Source organism: Ochotona princeps, chromosome 1 (assembly GCF_030435755.1).
Source record: "Ochotona princeps isolate mOchPri1 chromosome 1, mOchPri1.hap1, whole genome shotgun sequence".
NCBI lineage: Eukaryota > Metazoa > Chordata > Mammalia > Lagomorpha > Ochotonidae > Ochotona > Ochotona princeps.
The window spans coordinates 145,138,675-145,151,228 of NC_080832.1; positions in this window are offsets into that span (position 1 = coordinate 145,138,675).

Genomic DNA, 12,554 nt, shown 5'->3' on the forward strand with positions numbered 1-12,554 from the left:
GATGGTATGTGAAGTTCATAAGGCAGGTGGAGTTTTTTTGGCACTGGAAGAGCTGTGCTGCTGCTTCGGGCAGTTGCCATTCACCAGCACACTCCCTTCCCTAGGTGTCATATCCACTTTCAGACATATGTGCTGCCAGAGCACTTGGTTTCCATGGCAGCGGGAAATGTTTTGGGCACTGAACTTGTCTTTGGCCGTGAAGTTTTGAGTGCCTTGTGTGAGGAGCTCCATGTTCGTTTTCTGTGGGTGCTCAAGCTGCTTCATTTCATCCCACCGGGCTCAATGGGCATGGGACAGGAAGTGACCCAACAAGTTGCCCAACATGCCTTCCAAGGCAGCTGATGGTATGTGAAGTTCATGAGGCAGGTGGAGTTGTTTTGGCACTGAAAGAGCTGTGCTGCTGCTTCGGGCCGTTGCATTTCACCACCACACTCCCTTCCCTAGGTGTCACATCCACTTTAAGACATATATGGTGCCAAAGTACTTGGTTTCCATGGCAGCTGGAAATGGCTTGGGCACTAAACTTGTCTTTGGCTATGGGGTTTTAAACGCCTTGAGTGAGGAGCTCCATGGTCGTTTTGCGTGGTTGCTCAAGCTGCTTGATTCCATCCCACTGGGCTCAATGGGCATGGGACCGGAAGTCACCCCACAGGGTTTCCTAGATAGCTGCCAGGACAGCTGATGGTATGTGAAGTTCATGAGGCAGGTGGAGTTGTTTTGGCAGTGGCAGAGCTGTGCTGCTGCTTCGGGCAGTTGCCATTCACTACCACACTCCCTTCCCTAGGTGTTATATCCACTTTCAGACTTATGTGGTGCCAGAGCACTTGGTTTCCATGGCAGCGGGAAATGGTTTGTGTACTGAACTTGTCTTTGGCCGTGAAGTTTTGAGCGCCTTGAGTGAGGAGCTCCATGTTCTTTTTGTGTGGGTGCTCAAGCTGCTTGATTTCATCCCACTGGGCTCAATGTGCATGGGACCGGAAGTGACCCAACAAGTTGCCCAACATGCCTTCCAAGGCAGTTGATTGTATGTGAAGTTCATTAGGCAGGCGGAGTGTTTTGGCACTGGAAGAGCTGTGCTGCTGCTTCGGGCAGTTGCCATTCACCAGCACACTCCCTTCCCTAGGTGTCATATCCACTTTCAGACATATGTGCTGCTAGAGCACTTGGTTTCCATGGCAGAGGGAAATGGCTTGGGCACTGAACTTGTCTTTGGCCATGGAGTTTGGAACGCCTTGAGTGAGGAGCTCCATGTTCGTTTTGTGTGGGTGCTGAAGCTGCTTGATTCCATCCCTCTGGGCTCAATGGGCATGGGACCGGAAGTGACCCAACAGGGTTTCCTAGATAGCTGCCAGGACAGCTGATGGTATGTGAAGTTCATGAGGCAGGTGGAGTTGTTTTGGCACTTGAAGAGCTGTGCTGCTGCTTCAGGCAGTTGCCTTTCACCACCACACTCTCTTCCTTAGGTGTCATATCCAGTTTCAGACATATGTGCTGCCAGAGCACTTGGTTTCCATGGCAGTGGGAAATGGCTTGGGCACTGAACTTGATTTTGGCCGTGGAGTTTTTAGCGCCTTGAGTGAGGAGCTCCATGTTCGTTTGTGTGGGTGCTCAAGCTGCTTGATTCCATCCCACTGGGCTCAATGGGCATGGGACCAGAAGTGACCCAACAGGGTTTCCTAGATAGCTGCCAGGACAGCTGATGGTATGTGAAGTTCATGAGGCAGGTGGAGTTGTTTTGGCACTGGAAGAGCTGTGCTGCTGCTTCAGGCAGTTGCCATTCACCAGCACACTCCCTTCCCTAGGTGTCATATCCACTTTCAGACATATGTGCTGCCAGAGCACTTGGTTTCCATGGCAGAGGGAAATGGCTTGGACACTGAACTTGTCTTTGGCTGTGGGCTTTTGAGCGCCTTGAGTGAGGAGCTCCATGTTAGTTTTGTGTGGGTGCTCAAGGTGCTTGATTCCATCCCACTGGGCTCAATGGGCATGGGACCAGAAGTGACCCAACAGGGCTTCCTAGATGGCTGCCAGGACAGCTGATGGTATGTGAAGTTCATGAGGCAGGTGGAGTTGTTTTGGCACTGGAAGAGCTGTGCTGCTGCTTCGGGCAGTTGCCATTCACCAGCACACTCCCTTCCCTAGGTGTCATATCCACTTTCAGACATATGTGCTGCCAGAGCACTTGGTTTCCATGGCAGTGGGAAATGGCTTGGGCACTGAACTTGTTTTTGGCCGTGAAGTTTGGAGCGCCTTGAGTGACGAGCTCCATGTTAGTTTTGTGTGGGTGCTCAAGCTGCTTGATTCCATCCCACTGGGCTCAATGGGCATGGGACCGGAAGTGACCCAACAGGGTTTCCTAGATAGCTGCCAGGACAGCTGATGGTATGTGAATTCATGAGGTAGGTGGAGTTGTTTTGGCAGTGGAAGAGCTGTGCTGCTGCTTCGGGCAGTTGCCATTCACCACCACACTCCCTTCCCTAGGTGTCATATCCACTTTCAGACATATGTGCTGCCAGAACACTTGATTTCCATGGCAGCGGGAAATGGTTAGGACACTGAACTAGTCTTTGGCTGTCAAGATTTGAGCGCCTTTAGTGAGGAGCTCCATGTTGGTTTTGTGTGGGTGCTGAAGCTGCTTGATTCCATCCCGCTGGGCTCAATGGGCATGGGACCGGAAGTGACCCAACAGGGTTTCCTAGATAGCTGCCAGGACAGCTGATGGTATGTGAAGTTCATGATGCAGGTGGAGTTGTTTTGGCAGTGGAAGAGCTGTGCTGCTGCTTTGGGCAGTTGCCATTCACCACCACACTCCCTTCCCTAGGTGTCATATCCACTTTCAGACATATGTGCTGCCAGAACACTTGGTTTCCATGGCAGCGGGAAATGGCTTGGGCACTGAACTTGTCTTTCACCATGTAATTTTTATCGCCTTGAGTGAGGAGCTAAATGTTAGATTTGTGTGGCTTCTCAAGCTGCTTGAATCCAACCTAATGGGTTCAATGGGCATGGGACCGGAAGTGACCCAACAGGGTTTCCTAGATAGCTGCCAGGAGAGCTGATGGTATGTGAATTCATGAGGCAGGTGGAGTTGTTTTGGCACTGGAAGAGCTGTGCTGCTGCTTCAGGCAGTTGCCATTCACCAGCACACTCCCTTCCCTAGGTGTCATATACACATTCAGACATATGTGCTGCCAGAGCACTTGATTTCCATGGCAGCGGGAAATGGTTTCGGCACTGAACTTGTCTTTAGCCATGCAGTTGGGAGCGCCCTAAGTGAGGAGCTCCATGTTAGATTTGTGTGGATGCTGAAGCTGCTTGATTCCATCCCACTGGGCTCAATGGGCATGGGACATTAAGAGACCCAACAGGGTTTCCTAGATAGCTGCCGGGACAGCTGATGGTATGTGAAGTTCATGAGGCAGGTGGAGTTGTTTTGGCACTGGAAGAGCTGTACTGCTGCTTTGGGCAGTTGCCGTTCACTAGCACACTCCCTTCCCTAGGTGTCATATCCACTTTCAGACATATGTGCTGCCAGAGCCCTTGGTTTCCATGCCAGAGGGAAATGGCTTGGGCACTGAACTTGTCTTTAGCCGTGCAGTTGGGACCGCCTTGAATGAGGAGCTCCATGTTCGTTTTGTGTGGGTGCTGAAGCTGCTTGATTCCATCCCACTGGTCTCAATGGGCATGGGACCGGAAGTGACCCAACAGGGGTTCCTAGATAGCTGCCAGGACAGCTGATGGTATGTGAATTCATGAGGCAGGTGGAGTTGTTTTGGCACTGGAAGAGCTGTGCTGCTGCTTTGGGCAGTTGCCCTTCACCAGCACACTCCCTTCCCTAGGTGTCATATCCACTTTCAGACATATGTGCTGCCAGAACACTTGGTTTCCATGGCAGCGGGAAATGGCTTGGGCACTGAACTTGTCTTTCGCCATGTAATTTTGAGCGCCTTGAGTGAGGAGCTCCATGTTCGTTTTGTGTGGGTGCTGAAGCTGCTTGAATCCATCCCAATGGGCTCAATGGGCATGGGACCGGAAGTGACCCAACAGGGTTTCCTAGATAGCTGCCAGGACAGCTGATGGTATGTGAAGTTCATGAGTCAGGTGGAGTTGTTTTGGCACTGGAAGAGCTGTGCTGCTGCTTCGGGCAGTTGACATTCACCAGCACACTCCCTTCCCTAGGTGTCATATCCACTTTCAGACATATGTGCTGCCAGAGCCCTTGGTTTCCATGGCAGCGGGAAATGGCTTGGGCACTGAACTTGTCTTTCGCCATGTAGTTTCGAGTGCCTTGAGTGAGGAGCTCCATGTTAGATTTGTGTGGATGCTCAAGCTGCTTGATTCCATCCCACTGGGCTCAATAGGCATGAGAACGGAAGTGACCCAACAGGGTTTCCTAGATAGCTGCCAGGACAGCTGATGGTATGTGAAGTTCATGAGGCAGGTGGAGTTGTTTTGGCACTGGAAGAGCTGTGCTGCTGCTTCTGGCAGTTGCCATTCGCAACACACTCCCTTCCCTAGGTGTCATATCCACTTTCAGACATATGTGCTGCCTGAGCACTTGGTTTCCATGGCAGTGGGAAATGGCTTGGGCACTGAACTTGTCTTTGGACGTGAAGTTTGAGCGCCTTGAGTGAGGAGCCCCATGTTAGATTTGTGTGGGTGCTGAAGCTGCTTGATTCCATCCCACTGGGCTCAATGGGCATTTGACCAGAAGTGACCCAACAGGGTTTCCTAGATAGCTGCCAGGACAGCTGATGGTATGTGAAGTTCATGAGGCAGGTGGAGTTGTTTTGGCACTGGAAGAGCTGTGCTGCTGCTTCGGGCAGTTGCCATTCACCACCACACTCCCTTCCCTAGGTGTCATATCCACTTTCAGACATATGTGCTGCCAGAGCACTTGGTTTTCATGGCAGCGTGAAATGGCTTGGGCACTGAACTTGTCTTTAGCCGTGCAGTTTATAGCGCTTTGAGTGAGGAGCTTCATGTTCGTTTTGGGTGGGTGCTGAAGCTGCTTGATTCCATCCCACTGGGCTCAATGGGCATGGGACCGGAAGTGACCCAACAGGGTTTCCTAGGTAGCTGCCAGGACAGCTGATGGTATGTGAAGTTCATGAGGCAGGTGGAGTTGTTTTGGCAGTGAAAGAGCTGTGCTGCTGCTTCGGGCAGTTGCCATTCACCAGCACACTCCCTTCTCTAGGTGTCATATCCACTTTCAGACATATGTGCTGCCAGAACACTTGGTTTCCATGGCAGCGGGAAATGGCTGGGGTACTGAACTTGTCTTTCACCATGAAATTTTGAGCGCCCTGATTGAGAAGCTCCATGTTCATTTTGTGTGGGTGCTCAACCTGCTTGATTCCATCCCACTGGGCTCAATGGGCATGGGAACAGAAGTGAACCAACAGGGTTTCCTAGATAGCTGCCAAGACAGCTGATGGTATGTGAAGTTCATAAGGCAGGGGGAGTTGTTTTGGCACTGGAAGAGCTGTGCTGCTGCTTCGGGCAGTTGCCATTCACCACCAGACACACATCCCTAGGTGTCATATCCACTTTCAGACATATGTGCTGCCAGAGCGCTTGGTTTCTATGGCAGCGGGAAATGGCTTGGGCACTGAACTTGTCTTTGGCCGTGGAGTTTTGAGCGTCTTGAGTGAGGAGCTCCATGTTCGTTTTGTGTGGGTGCTGAAGCTGCTTGTTTCCATCCCCCTGGGCTCAATGGGCATGGGACCGGAAGTGACCCATCAGGGTTTCTTAGATAGCTGCCAGGACAGCTGATGGTATGTGAAGTTCATGAGGCAGGTGGAGTTGTTTTGGCACTGGAAGAGCTGTGCTGCTGCTTCGGGCAGTTGACATTCACCAACACACTCCCTTCCCTAGGTGTCATATCCACTTTCAGACATATGTGCTGCCAGAGCACTTGGTTTTCATGGCAGCGGGAAATGGCTTGGGCACTGAACTTGTCATTGGCTGTGGAGTTTTGAGCGCGTTCAGTGAGGAGCTCCATGTTAGTTTTTTGTGGGTGCTCAAGGTGCTTGTTTCCATCCCACTGGGCTCAATGGGCATGGGACCGGAAGTGACCCAACAGGGTTTCCTAGATAGCTGCCAGGACAGCTGATGGTATGTGAAGTTCATGAGGCAGGTGGAGTTGTTTTGGCAGTGGCAGAGCTGTGCTGCTGCTTCGGGCAGTTGCCATTCACCACCACACTCCCTTCCCTAGGTGTCATGTCCACTTTCAGACATATGTGCTGCCAGAGCACTTGGTTTTCATGGCAGCGTGAAATGGCTTGGGCACTGAACTTGTCTTTGGCCGTGAAGTTTATAGCGCTTTGAGTGAGGAGCTCCATGTTCGTTTTGGGTGGGTGCTGAAGCTGCTTGATTCCATCCCACTGGGCTGAATGGGCATGGGACCGGAAGTGACCCAACAGGTTTCCTAGGTAGCTGCCAGGACAGCTGATGGTATGTGAAGTTCATAAGGCAGGTGGAGTTGTTTTGGCAGTGGAAGATCTGTGCTGCTGCTTCGGGCAGTTGCCATTCACCAGCACACTCCCTTCTCTAGGTGTCATATTCACTTTCAGACATATGTGCTGCCAGAGCACTTGGTTTCCATGGCAGCGGGAAATGGCTGGGGTACTGAACTTGTCTTTGGATGTGAAATTTTGAGCGCCCTGATTGAGGAGCTCCATGTTCATTTTGTGTGGGTGCTCAACCTGCTTGATTCCATCCCACTAGGCTCAATGGGCATGGAACAGAAGTGAACCAACAGGGTTTCCTAGATAGCTGCCAGGACAGCTGATGGTATGTGAAGTTCATAAGGCAGGGGGAGTTGTTTTGGCAGTGGAAAAGCTGTGCTGCTGTGCCGGAGTCCAGCTCCAGCCTGGGTTTCGGAACTCGGGAAGGGTGCGTGGACGAGGCGCAGAAAGAAAGAGACGGATCACTAGGTTTCCATGATGATAGTGGACACGGCAATAAAGCCGTCTGCTTTATTTATACAGAATCAGTTAAACTCTGGCTCAGACTTTCCACGTCATGGTCAAGTGGGTGTTTCTAAGGACAACCATGCCATCTGCTTTATCCAAAAACAATAGGAATTCCTGCTACAATTCTTATCCTACAACCTAATCTTGTATTACAAAGAAAAGGAGAACCTAAAGATTAAGGAAAGGATGAAACCCTAAACACAGGTCCCTTGATTAGCATAAGGTCAATGGGGACACCCAAAACAGTAGGAATAATAGAAGGCCCTTTTGTAAGACATTATCATTGACATTAACCTCCAAGTTCACATTGTGTAAAAAGCCAGTCTCACAATAATGAAAATGCCTGGACAGATTAGAATTCTTCCACTGAGCTGGCATAGTAGGCACGGGGAATGTCCAAGTGAAAAGCACACGGAGACCATGGTGGTGGTAGAAGTGCTGGGAGCTGTCTGCTCCAAAGCCTCCTTATTACATATTATCTCCTCTTCCCCCCAAGTCCATTAACAGGACAATAGGACGTCAATGAGTCTGCAAAGGCCAGGTGCTACTGCCTTAGGCCTGATTCCTGAGTGCTCAGCTAAAGCAATGTAAATCAGCTCCACAGCCCACAACACTGCTGCTTCGGGCAGTTGCCATTCACCACCACACTCAATTCCCTAGGTGTCATATCCACTTTCAGACATATGTGCTGCTAGCGCGCTTGGTTTCCATGGCAGCGGGAAATGGCTTGGGCAATGAACTTGTCTTTGGCTCTGGAGATTTGAGCGCCTTGAGTGAGGAGCTCCATGTTCGTTTTGTGTGGGTGCTGAAGCTGCTTGATTCCTTCCCACTGGGCTCAATGGGCATGGGACCGGAAGTGACCCCACAGGGTTTCCTAGATAGCTGCCAGGACAGCTGATGGTATGTGAAGTTCATAAGGCAGGTGGAGTTTTTTTGGCACTGGAAGAGCTGTGCTGCTGCTTCGGGCAGTTGCCATTCACCAGCACACTCCCTTCCCTAGGTGTCATATCCACTTTCAGACATATGTGCTGCCAGAGCACTTGGTTTCCATGGCAGCGGGAAATGTTTTGGGCACTGAACTTGTCTTTGGCCGTGAAGTTTTGAGTGCCTTGTGTGAGGAGCTCCATGTTCGTTTTCTGTGGGTGCTCAAGCTGCTTCATTTCATCCCACCGGGCTCAATGGGCATGGGACAGGAAGTGACCCAACAAGTTGCCCAACATGCCTTCCAAGGCAGCTGATGGTATGTGAAGTTCATGAGGCAGGTGGAGTTGTTTTGGCACTGAAAGAGCTGTGCTGCTGCTTCGGGCCGTTGCATTTCACCACCACACTCCCTTCCCTAGGTGTCACATCCACTTTAAGACATATATGGTGCCAAAGTACTTGGTTTCCATGGCAGCTGGAAATGGCTTGGGCACTAAACTTGTCTTTGGCTATGGGGTTTTAAACGCCTTGAGTGAGGAGCTCCATGGTCGTTTTGCGTGGTTGCTCAAGCTGCTTGATTCCATCCCACTGGGCTCAATGGGCATGGGACCGGAAGTCACCCCACAGGGTTTCCTAGATAGCTGCCAGGACAGCTGATGGTATGTGAAGTTCATGAGGCAGGTGGAGTTGTTTTGGCAGTGGCAGAGCTGTGCTGCTGCTTCGGGCAGTTGCCATTCACTACCACACTCCCTTCCCTAGGTGTTATATCCACTTTCAGACTTATGTGGTGCCAGAGCACTTGGTTTCCATGGCAGCGGGAAATGGTTTGTGTACTGAACTTGTCTTTGGCCGTGAAGTTTTGAGCGCCTTGAGTGAGGAGCTCCATGTTCTTTTTGTGTGGGTGCTCAAGCTGCTTGATTTCATCCCACTGGGCTCAATGTGCATGGGACCGGAAGTGACCCAACAAGTTGCCCAACATGCCTTCCAAGGCAGTTGATTGTATGTGAAGTTCATTAGGCAGGCGGAGTGTTTTGGCAGTGGAAGAGCTGTGCTGCTGCTTCGGGCAGTTGCCATTCACCAGCACACTCCCTTCCCTAGGTGTCATATCCACTTTCAGACATATGTGCTGCTAGAGCACTTGGTTTCCATGGCAGAGGGAAATGGCTTGGGCACTGAACTTGTCTTTGGCCATGGAGTTTGGAACGCCTTGAGTGAGGAGCTCCATGTTCGTTTTGTGTGGGTGCTGAAGCTGCTTGATTCCATCCCTCTGGGCTCAATGGGCATGGGACCGGAAGTGACCCAACAGGGTTTCCTAGATAGCTGCCAGGACAGCTGATGGTATGTGAAGTTCATGAGGCAGGTGGAGTTGTTTTGGCACTTGAAGAGCTGTGCTGCTGCTTCAGGCAGTTGCCTTTCACCACCACACTCTCTTCCCTAGGTGTCATATCCACTTTCAGACATATGTGCTGCCAGAGCACTTGGTTTCCATGGCAGTGGGAAATGGCTTGGGCACTGAACTTGATTTTGGCCGTGGAGTTTTTAGCGCCTTGAGTGAGGAGCTCCATGTTCGTTTGTGTGGGTGCTCAAGCTGCTTGATTCCATCCCACTGGGCTCAATGGGCATGGGACCAGAAGTGACCCAACAGGGTTTCCTAGATAGCTGCCAGGACAGCTGATGGTATGTGAAGTTCATGAGGCAGGTGGAGTTGTTTTGGCACTGGAAGAGCTGTGCTGCTGCTTCAGGCAGTTGCCATTCACCAGCACACTCCCTTCCCTAGGTGTCATATCCACTTTCAGACATATGTGCTGCCAGAGCACTTGGTTTCCATGGCAGAGGGAAATGGCTTGGACACTGAACTTGTCTTTGGCTGTGGGCTTTTGAGCGCCTTGAGTGAGGAGCTCCATGTTAGTTTTGTGTGGGTGCTCAAGGTGCTTGATTCCATCCCACTGGGCTCAATGGGCATGGGACCAGAAGTGACCCAACAGGGCTTCCTAGATGGCTGCCAGGACAGCTGATGGTATGTGAAGTTCATGAGGCAGGTGGAGTTGTTTTGGCACTGGAAGAGCTGTGCTGCTGCTTCGGGCAGTTGCCATTCACCAGCACACTCCCTTCCCTAGGTGTCATATCCACTTTCAGACATATGTGCTGCCAGAGCACTTGGTTTCCATGGCAGTGGGAAATGGCTTGGGCACTGAACTTGTTTTTGGCCGTGAAGTTTGGAGCGCCTTGAGTGACGAGCTCCATGTTAGTTTTGTGTGGGTGCTCAAGCTGCTTGATTCCATCCCACTGGGCTCAATGGGCATGGGACCGGAAGTGACCCAACAGGGTTTCCTAGATAGCTGCCAGGACAGCTGATGGTATGTGAAGTTCATGAGGCAGGTGGAGTTGTTTTGGCACTGGAAGAGCAGTGCTGCTGCTTCGGGCAGTTGCCATTCACCAGCAAACTCCCTTCCCTAGGTTTCCTATCCACTTCCAGACATATGTGCTGCCAGAGCACTTGGTTTCCATGGCAGTGGGAAATGGCTTGGCTACGGAACTTGTCTTTGGCCGTGAAGTTTGGAGCGCCTTGAGTTAGGAGTCCTATGTTAGTTTTGTGTGGGTGCTCAAGCTGCTTGATTTCATTCCATTGGGCTCAAAGGGCATAGGACCGGAAGGAACCAACAGAATTTCCTAGATGGCTGCCAGGACAGCTGATGGTATGTGAAGTTCATGAGGCAGGTGGAGTTGTTTTGGCACTAGAAGAGCTGTGCTGCTGCTTCAGGCAGTTGCCATTCACCACCACACTCCCTTCCCTAGGTGTCATATCCACTTTCAGACATATGTGATGCCAGAGCACTTGGTTTTCATGGCAGCGGGAAATGGCTTGTTCGCTAAATTTGTCTTTTGTTGTAGGCTTTTGTGAGCCTTGAGTGAGGAGCTCCATGTTCGTTTTGTGTGGGTGCTCAACCTGCTTGATTTCATCCCACTGGGCTCAATGCGTATGGTACCGGAAGTGACCCAACAGGGTTTCCTAGATAGCTGCCAGGACAGCTGATGGTATGTGAAGTTCATGAGGCAGGTGGAGTTCTTTTGGCACTGGAAGAGCTGTGCTGCTGCTTCAGGCAGGTGCCATTTACCACCACACTCCCTTCCCAATGTCATATCCACTTTCAGACACATGCGCTGCCAGAGCACTTGGTTTCCATGGCAGCGGGAAATGGCTTGGGCACTGAACTTGTCTTTGGCCGTGGAGTTTTGAGCGCCTTAAGTGAGGAGCTCCATTTTAGATTTGTGTGGGTGGTCAAGCTGCTTGATCTGGGCTCAATGGGCATGGGACCAGAAGTGACCCAACAGGGTTTCCAAGATAACTGCCAAGAGAGCTGATCGTATGTGAAGTTCATGAGGCAGGTGGTGTTGTTTTTGCACTGGAAGAGCTATGCTGCTGCTTCGGGCAGTTGACATTCACCACCACACTCCCTTCCCTAGGTGTCATATCCACTTTCACACGTATGTGCTGCCAGAGCACTTGGTTTCCATGGCAGCGGGAAATGGCTTGGGCAATGAACTTGTCTTTGGCTTTGGGATTTTGAGCATCTTGAGTGAGGAGCTCCATGTTCGTTTTGTGTGGGTGCTCAAGCTGCTTGATTCCATCCCACTGGGCTCAATGGGCATGGGACCGGAAGTGACCCAACAGGGTTTCCTAGATAGCTGCCAGGACAGCTGATGGTATGTGAAGTTCATGAGGCAGGTGGAGTTGTTTGGCACTGGCAGAGCTGTGCTGCTGCTCGGGCAGTTGCCATTCACCACCACACTCCCTTCCCTAGGTGTCATATCCACTTTCAGACATATGTGCTGCCAGAGGAGTAGGTTTCCATGGCAGCGGCAAATGGCTTGGTCACTGAATTGTGTTTGGTCTTGTAGTTTTGAGCGCCTTGAGTGAGGAGCTCCATGTTAGTTTTGTGTGGGTGCTCAAGTTGCTTGATTCCATCCCACTGGGCTCAATGGGCATGGGACCGGAAGTGACCCAACAGGGTTTCCTAGATAGCTGCCAGGACAGCTGATGGTATGTGAAGTTCATGAGGCAGGTGGAGTTGTTTTGGCACTGGAAGAGCTGTGCTGCTGCTTCAGGCAGTTGCCATTCACCACCACACTCCCTTCCCTAGGTGTCTTATCCACTTTCAGACATATGTGCTGCCAGAGCACTTGGTTTCCATGGCAGCGGGAAATGGCTTGGGCACAGAACTTGTCTTTTGCCGTGGAGTTTTGAGCGCCTTGAGTGAGGAGCTCCATGTTCGTTTTGTGTGGGTGCTGAAGCTGCTTGATTCCATCCCACTGGGCTCTATGGGCATGGGACCCGAAGTGACCCAACAGGGTTTCCTAGATAGCTGCCAGGACAGCTGATGGTATGTGAAGTTCATGAGGCAGGTGGAGTTGTTTTGCAGTGGAAGAGCTGTGCTGCTGCTTCGGGCAGTTGCCATTCACCAGCACACTCCCTTCCCTAGGTGTCATATCCACTTTCAGACATATGTGCTGCCAGAGCACTTGGTTTCCATGGCAGCGGGAAATGGCTTGGGCACTGAACGTGTCTATGGCCGTGGAGTTTTGAGCGCCTTGAGTGAGGAGCTTCATGTTCGTTTTGTGTGGGTGCTGAAGCTGCTTGATTCCATCCCACTGGGC